The sequence below is a fragment of the Hylobates moloch genome, unplaced genomic scaffold, assembly GCF_009828535.3.
Source record: "Hylobates moloch isolate HMO894 unplaced genomic scaffold, HMol_V3 SCAFFOLD_314, whole genome shotgun sequence".
NCBI classification, from domain to species: Eukaryota; Metazoa; Chordata; class Mammalia; order Primates; family Hylobatidae; genus Hylobates; species Hylobates moloch.
The window spans coordinates 4,870-13,253 of record NW_026652589.1 but is presented as its reverse complement, the minus strand read 5'-3'; the positions used below and the strand labels follow the sequence as shown (position 1 = coordinate 13,253).

General features: G+C 41.7%; 1 pseudogene; it reads left to right on the top strand.

Annotated features, from left to right (window-relative positions):
- The first annotated feature begins 4,298 nt into the window (after window positions 1-4,298).
- On the top strand, window positions 4,299-8,010 carry LOC116464236 (large ribosomal subunit protein uL23-like; annotated as a pseudogene).
- The last annotated feature ends 374 nt before the right edge of the window (window positions 8,011-8,384 follow it).

The following is an 8,384-nucleotide window of genomic DNA, read 5'->3' as shown; positions in this document are numbered from 1 at the left end:
GTAGAGAGTTCTGGCAGTGAGGAGGGCATGGCTGGGTCCCCACCTTCCCTGGAAGTGAGACACAGCAGCATTGTGGCATGGCTTTCCTGGGTCCCCAACATCTGTATGTGGGGAGGTGGCAGTGGGACAACATGCTCGTGTCCCTGCTGTGGCCTAGAAGATAATTTTGGATTCCCTACTGTCTTCAAGTTGGTGCCACAGCCACTGCATGGGTCAGCTTGCCTGGGTCACTGCCATCTTCTGGATATGGGGCTTGGCAGAAAGCAATGCAGAGCAGCTTCCTGGGCCCCCACAGTTCTTTGGAAGAGACAGAAGCAGCCAGTGAAGGCATGCTGGCGTCCCTTCTGTATTATCGAAGGGGCTGTCAGCCATCTTTGGAAGAGGGGCAGCAAGGGGACTGACAGTGTTGCCATTTGGCTTGCTTGGGTCCCCACTATCTTATGAAAGTGGATGGGATATTTTCCCACCACATCTTGGAATCGTAGAGCAGTGTGGTGGGGTTGCAGGGTTTCCCATCATCTCCAGGAAGGAGCTGGCTGTCAAGGGTGCCTGCATTCACTTGGAGGGATGGTGTGGCTGTGAGTATGGGCTTACCAGGTTCCCTGCCATCTCCTGAAAAGACGGTATGCCACTGATAGCAGTACCCACATTTTCATGGAAGTGTGAGTCACATAGGCAGTTGAGGCTAGTTTGTCGATGTCCCCCTCCTCTCCTGATAGTGACACAGTAGCAGTAAGGGGCAACCGAATGGGATCCTCACCATCTCTTAGAAGCTTGGAGAAGTGGGTTTTGCTGGGTCTCTCTGTGTCTCCTGGAACATGGGACATCAGGTGTCATTTTGCCAGGTTGTGTTTGTATCCCGGGAGTTGGGGAGCAAAAAGAATGGAGAGCAGTTGGCCAGGGTCCTCGTTCTCTCCTGGCAAGTGAGGGTGTTGGCGTAACCAGCTGGCTTGTGTCCCAGCATTTCCTGAAGTAGGGCAAGGCAGCGGGGCTTGCCTTTCTATTCCCTGCCATGTCCTGAAACAGGCCCTTGGCAACATCAGGGAGCAGGCACATGGCCATGGTGTTGATTTTCTGGTCCCTGCTCCTGGAAGATTGGACTAACGTGGGTTCATTTGGTTGGTTTTCTGACCTCTCCAATAAGTGTGGCAGATTGCCGGGTCCTTGCTGTCTTCTCTAAGAAGGGAGTAGGGGCAGTGCCAGTGAGAATATGGGGTCTGTCCTGCTTTAGATATCTGGCACCTTGGTGGCTCTCTGTCTAGCCTATTTTGCCTCTAGGGAAAGTTGACTGTCTGTTGGTCACTGGCTTTGCTGTCCCTCATGAGGCAGACACTCCTGGGCTCTGTCCAGGCCATGTAGAAGCTCAGAGAATCCTAAGGTTCCTAAAGGCTTCCTGGGAAAGTGGCTTACAAACCCCTCCCCTTCACAGCTCAGAAATAAAGACCAATTCCATAGCCACCCCGGAGCTGGCTGGCCACCTCACAGCTCAGCTCCATGACTATGTGAGGGAGGAACAGGTGTTTGGGGATGGCCAGACATCCTTTCCACATAGCAGCTGCCCATTTTTCTTTTTTATGTTTCTTTTTTCTTATAGTCTATAGGACTTCACAAATTAGGAAAATAAGCTTTTTATGACGAGTCGCAAATATTTTGCCCTAGTTTGACTGTAAGTTATTGTAATATAGAACTTAAATTTTTCTTTTAAAATTTGTACACTAAATATGTGCATCATATGAGATGTTAATTAAACCTAAAAAATTTGTTTTTAAGATACCACACATTTCCTTTTTTGTTTCTTTTTTTTTTTTGAGATGGAGTTTTGCTCTTGTTGCCCAGGCTGGAGTGCGTGGTGCGATCTTGGCTCACTGCAACTTCTGCCTCCTGGATTCAAGCAATTCTCCAGCTTCAGCCTTCTGAGTAGCTGGGATTAGAGGCATGTGCCTGTACACCTGGCTAATTTTTCTATTTTTAATAGAAATATTGGCGAACCTGGTCTCGAACTTCTGACCTCCGGTGATCCACCTGCCTCCGCTTCTGAAAGTGCTGGGATTATAGGTGTGACCCACTGCGCCCAGCCTTAAAATACCACACATTTTCTTATCTATTTTTCCGTTTTTTATTTTTAATTTTTGAAGAGCATCAAAACATACAAGTGGCTTTGTTTGGCAGGGAAGGAATGTTGAGGAATCAATGGAAATTTTCATGATTCCTGGTACAGTATGGCGAGTCTTCTGTCTCAGTTTTCCCCCAACTCCATCTTGTGTGTATGAAAGTATTTGTCTGGGCTGAGCTGTGGCCTCCTGGTCAGGGGTCAGCATGGTGGCTCAGGAAGGAGGGGCCTGGACCCTGGCTTTGCCTATGGGAAGATGCTGGCTGCTGCAGACTCTCCTGCCCTCTGCAGCCTGAGCCAGGCACTGCCATGACCAGGTGGTCAGTCTAGGGTGAGTTCCTAATCCTAAACCTATCTCGTAACCCTAACCAGTCTCTGGGCACAGTGCTGCTGGAAGTAGAAGGCAGGCACTGGGAAGGGCACAGAGATCACTTTTCTGCCCGGATCTTCCCTATCAGCATCTCCAGCAGCATGCCGTGGATGTGTAGATCATCTGCAGAGCCCAGACCTAACGCTTCCTGTGGCTAATGGCACCCCCAGGCGTCTCCAGTCAGGCTCCAGGGAGACAGTGAAGTAGATCAAGAAGTTGGGGTTCATGTTGACATAGTGGCCACCCTCCACCTGTGGAGGTCTTACCTGTGGCCATGGCCACCATGCAGTTGAGGCTGAACAGCTGCATGTGCTCCACTGGGGACTGCTGCTGCCAACTCTCCTGCTGTGCTACCTGGTTGACCATGATTGCCTGCTGCACATCTGAGATCATTGCCTGGTACATCTTCTATACAACAGCCACTACCTGCTCCATCACAGTCTCCAGCACCTCACTGGTCAGCCCCTGCCAGCTCCAGCTGGCCTAAGTTGCTGCAAGCTAGTACCCTCTCTGACCAGCCTGGAAATGGGCTAGACATTGTTGGAAAGAATGCTACAATGCACTGTGACATTGCACTGGGGAAACTCCAGACACCTTTATATATATATACATATATATATATATATACAGTTCTCAATCTGGCTGTGGCAGCTGCATCCCATATCCATCAAAATCCATTTGTTTAAGTGGTACTCAATTCACTTATTAACAAGTCAAAATCTTCTATGTTCCAAGTCAGAACTTTGAAAGAACTGTTATGGGGCTATACGGATCCATTTTTGAGTTTTGTTCCATATCCTGTTACTACCACAGTTGGTCTATTTTATCCTTACAACAATACTGCAGATGGAGTTTATAAAGTTTTCAATGGAAAAGATAACATAAGATAACATAAGAACCTATAACTGGATTCACTTTACAACTTGCAAAACGGCTGCAGGTCAACCTATTGGTCAAGCCATCAAAAAAAATTCAAATATTAAAGCGTCTGAAGAGGAACTATATTGTGCCTATTCTTTGGCTTAATGAGACTGGGACCACTGGTGATGAGAAGGCAAACATGTTCAGAAGTCAAGTAACTGGAAAAATAAACCTCCTTGGCCTGATAGAAATGATCTTCCTCAGTGTTGGTGTGGTGATGTTTGTTGCTTTTATGATTTCATATTGTGCATGCAGATCAAAACCAATAAAATAAGTAAGTATATACCAAAACAAAACAAAACAAACAACAACAACAAAAAACCCCTGTATATATACATAAATATATATATAAATTTGTAGGATAAATATATAAATATATATATTTATATAAATATATAAATTTGTAGGATAAATTCTTTTTCACATGATGTATTCTGTCCTGGCATACTCCACATCCTGAGTAATTTTATTTAATTTGAATAGAGTTTGATTTACCCATTTGGCCATGAAATTCTGCGTATTTTGACAAATGCATTGTGGCAGATATCCCACTATTAAAGTATCATACGGAATGCTTTAAACCTCCACCCCATGGAGCCAATGGCTTCCCAACTTTGTAGTTTGCCTTCTCCAGTGTCTCATTAAATGAGGTCACACTGTGTGTATTCTCCTCAGACTGTCTTCTTCCACTTAGCAGTGTGCATGCAGGATTCACTCATGTCTTTGTGTGAGTTAATAGCTTGTTCCTTTCTATGGCTAAATAGTATTCCAGTGCATGAATGTACCACAATTTGGTTATGCATTATGGGGAGCAATACCTTCCTCTTCTAACTTTGTTCCAGGGTTGGAGACCTTCAAATTAACTGACAATAGATATATTAGTAGGAGAGACAATACTTGGCTTCTTATTCCACAAGTATCATTGTGGGACAAAATTCATCAGATGGCAGGACCCAGTTTATAAAGAGGTAAAAATAGCCCCCAAACAAGAAACAAGACTAGAATCTGATATCCACAATAGCTATAGTTTTCCCTTAAAAAAATGTTTTTTGAGACAGGGTCTGGCTCTGTCGCCCAGGCTGGAGTGCAAAGGTGCAATCACAGCTCACTGCAACCTCTACCCTCTGGGTGTAAACAATCCTCCCTCCTCAGCCTCCTGATTAGCTGGGACTACAGACACATGCCATCATGCCCATCTAAGTTTTGTATTTTTGGTAGAGATGGAGTTTCACCATGTTGCCCAGGCTGGTCTTGAACTCCTGGCCTCCCAAAGTGCTGGAATTATAAGCATGTGCTCCCATGCCCCGCCATGTTGTAGTTTTCCATTGAAACATAAAATTTCTCTCTGTAGTAACCATCATTTTTGATCATAAAGTAAGACTATTCTTGTTTTAAAAATAAGTCTAGTTTGTTAGATTTTGCTTGATTATTTACATAAGTGCAGCAAGAACAGGAGATGACCACATAGGTGCTTTCAAGTTTCTTTGCTGGAAGTTTTCATACAGAATCTCAGATTTGACTTTTAAAGGTCTAATTCAGGCTAAAAGCCAAGCTAGGAACATACTATCAGATTTTAGCTGCAGTCCTCATAGCTTTGTGTGAATTCCTCTCCTCTCGAAGCCCCCAAAATATCCCTAATTTCCTGGGCCTACCAGGAAATGACCTTCTTTACTAACCTGTAAGGCTGTGAACCCTGTAATCTAGGTATCAGGCTGGCTTTTCTCAGAGTGCTGTTGGGAATGAAGTTTTTGGTGTTCCAAAAAAAAAAAAAAAAAAAGAAAATTAACGTGGGAACAAATGATCTCTTAGCAAGGCGAGCTTTACTTTCTGCATAAAGGGTGCTACTCAATAGCTGTCCAGCCACAACAGCACACCAAAAAAAGGAGACAGAGTTACTTATAACCTGATGTGTCTACCCTATTGCTGTGTCCAGTTTCCATTGGCTGAAATAGGACCTCACATTTTACACTTTACCTGATTGGCTGTTAGATTAAAACTTTCTTAATTAGGTAAGGGGAATAGAACAAAGAAAGAAAAGGAAGTTGCCCAGGGATAGTTAAGGAAGCATCTCCAAATAAGGAATGGCATGCACTATGGGCTGGGGCTTGTCTAGTTCTGTCCAGGCATGCTGGAGCAAGCTAGGACAAGTGATTTGGAATACACACACACACACACACACACACACACACACACACACACACATAAAAATAGTGGATAGCTGTGACTTTATAATCTTTGAGGAAGAACTTTCCCATTTTCACAGTGCTTTGTAAGCATTGTCTCCATAAAAGTCAACCTTACTTCCTTAAAATTGCTGGTCATAACTGATCTTAGGTACACTTCCTAAATATGATATTCCAGTAAAAACCTTGATAACATAACCAAAATTTCCAATTATGTCCTGTTATAAGGCGAATAGATTCTGCTAACAACTTCTGCTAACAACTATATCATCGTGAAAATAAGAGTATTCAGTAAGAATTTCAAAATTCTGGAAAAATCAGGCAGGGAAAAAAGATAAATGCTTCATTTCTGTTTACAAAAGTATAATCTACTAAATTGTTGTAAGTTACAGTTAGATTAAGAGAAAGAGACTTCTTAAATCCAGAAACTAGAACATTAAAGAACCAGCAATGCTCCAAAAAGCTATGAAATTGTAATCAATTTTCATGAGTTCATTCAATGCCATGTAATCAATTCCAGTCTTGTTGGATCTTGGGTTAGCAGCGTCATGAACCCATCAACTTCTCAACCAGACTTCTGGAGATCTTCACTGAGTCAAGTGTATGGTCTTAAAGTTATTTAAGCAATATCATCAGAAGCCTATAACCAGAGTACCTGTCATAGTCTTTTCCGTGAGTCTCAGAGGGAGTCTTGTGTTGGAGACGAACATTCTGACCTGTAGCTGATTGCAGGAGCTTTCAGGAAAGCATCAGGGAGAAATAATATCTAAATGACAAAGAGTATGAAATGGCTGTAATGAAAGATCTGATGAGAGTTCATTATACTACAACTGACAAGGATATTTGATTTTTTCTGTGGCATACAACATTTATTTATTTATTTAGAGACAGAGTCTTGCTCTGTCACCCAGGCTGGAGTGCAGTGGTGCGATCTTGGCTCACTGCAAACTCTGTCTTCCAGGTTCATGCCATTCTCCTGCCTCGGCCTCCCAAGTAGCTGGGACTACAGGTGCCTGCCACCACGCCTGGCTAATTTTTTTATTTTTAATAGAGACGGGGATTCACCGGGTTAGCCAGGATGGTCTGGATCTCCTGACCTTGTGATCCACCCGCCTCAGGCTCCCAAAGTGCCGAGATTACAGGCACGAGCCAGTGTGCCCGGCACAAAATTTAAAATAATAATTGGAATTATCACTCATTACTCTATACTGGCACATAGCGTGGGTAAGGAGGACATTGACACATTTCCAGGAATTTTATGTAATTTCTGAAAACATAACATTTTACCCATACAAATATAACACAGGGAAGGTTAGGTATCTCTTTTTATTTGTATCTTATTATCATTTTCCTCATAAAAAATACAACCTACTTTACTTGCGAAACATGCCCTACTTTTCTTGCATGCTTTGCATAGAGTTGTTTTTAGTTATTCTATTATTTCTAGTAGTTTTATTTACATATATTGATTATAATTTTAATACTTACTAATCTTTTATTTTCCAGAGAAAACTAGGAAGTAGACAGTTATAAACTGTCATATATTAGCATTCTATAGTAGGTTAGAAAATGTATGAATATACCATCTCCCAACATCTAGAGGGATGTGTTTCCTCATAATATAATTTCTCAGTGTGGCAGAAAAAAAGACGTTTATTAATGGGCCAAAATATCTTTAGTCTCTCTGTAAAAATAGGAAGCCAAAAGTATATAAACTTGAATTATTTATGTTCAGTAATTAATGTTTTAGTATTGTATCTTATTTATAAATCATCTAGATATTTAAGGCAAATCTTTTACTTAGCTTAACTTTAAGGTTAAAAATTACCAAAAGTACTTTGGAAACTACTATTAGGCAGATTTACTGTAAACAATTTATTTTTGAAATAATGCTTTTCGCTTTTCACAAGATGGCACGGAAAGCGAAGGAAGCTCCTGCCCCTCCTAAAGCTGAAGCCAAAGCGAAGGCTTTAAAGGCCACGAAGGCAGTGTTGAAAGGTGTCCACAGCCACACGCAAAAAAGAAGATCCGCATGTCACTCACCTTCAGGCAGCCCAAGACACTGCGACTCCGGAGGCAGCCCAAATATCCTCGGAAGAGCACCCCCAGGAGAAACAAGCTTGACCACTGTGCTGTCATCAAGTTTCCGCTGACCGCTGAGTCAGCCAGAAGAAGATAGAAGAAAACAACACGCTTGTGTTCATTGTGGATGTTAAAGCCAGAAGCACCAGATCAAACAGGCTGTGAAGAAGCGCTATGACACTGATGTGGCCAAGGTCACCACCCAGATTCGTCCTGATAAAGAGAAGAAGGCATATGTTCGACTGGCTCCTGATTATGATGTTTTGGATGTCGCAACAAAATTGGGATCATCTAAACTGAGTCCAGCTGGCTAACTCTAAATATATGTGTATCCTTTCACCATAAAAAAATAACTTTTTTCAAAAGAATGACAAATTAATTAGAATCAAATCTATAAGCTTTAAGATTTTACATTTCTAGTAAGTATAATATTAGCTTATTTGACTAGAACTCAAGCAGAATAGGAATTTATGTTTGTTTTATATTCAATAGTGATAATCTTATTTAACTAAGTTTTATCCAAATCGTGTTAACTTAAAAAACATTTGATCATTTCCTATATTTCTAGGGTTTGGTGAATATTTATTTATAAATGCTTATTTTTTTCCAAGCCAAGTTAGAATAGAGCACTTTTAGAGGATTTTATAAATGAATTTTGCAATGCTATCTGGAATTAAGAAAATATCACATATACATAACATACATTAATAGATATACA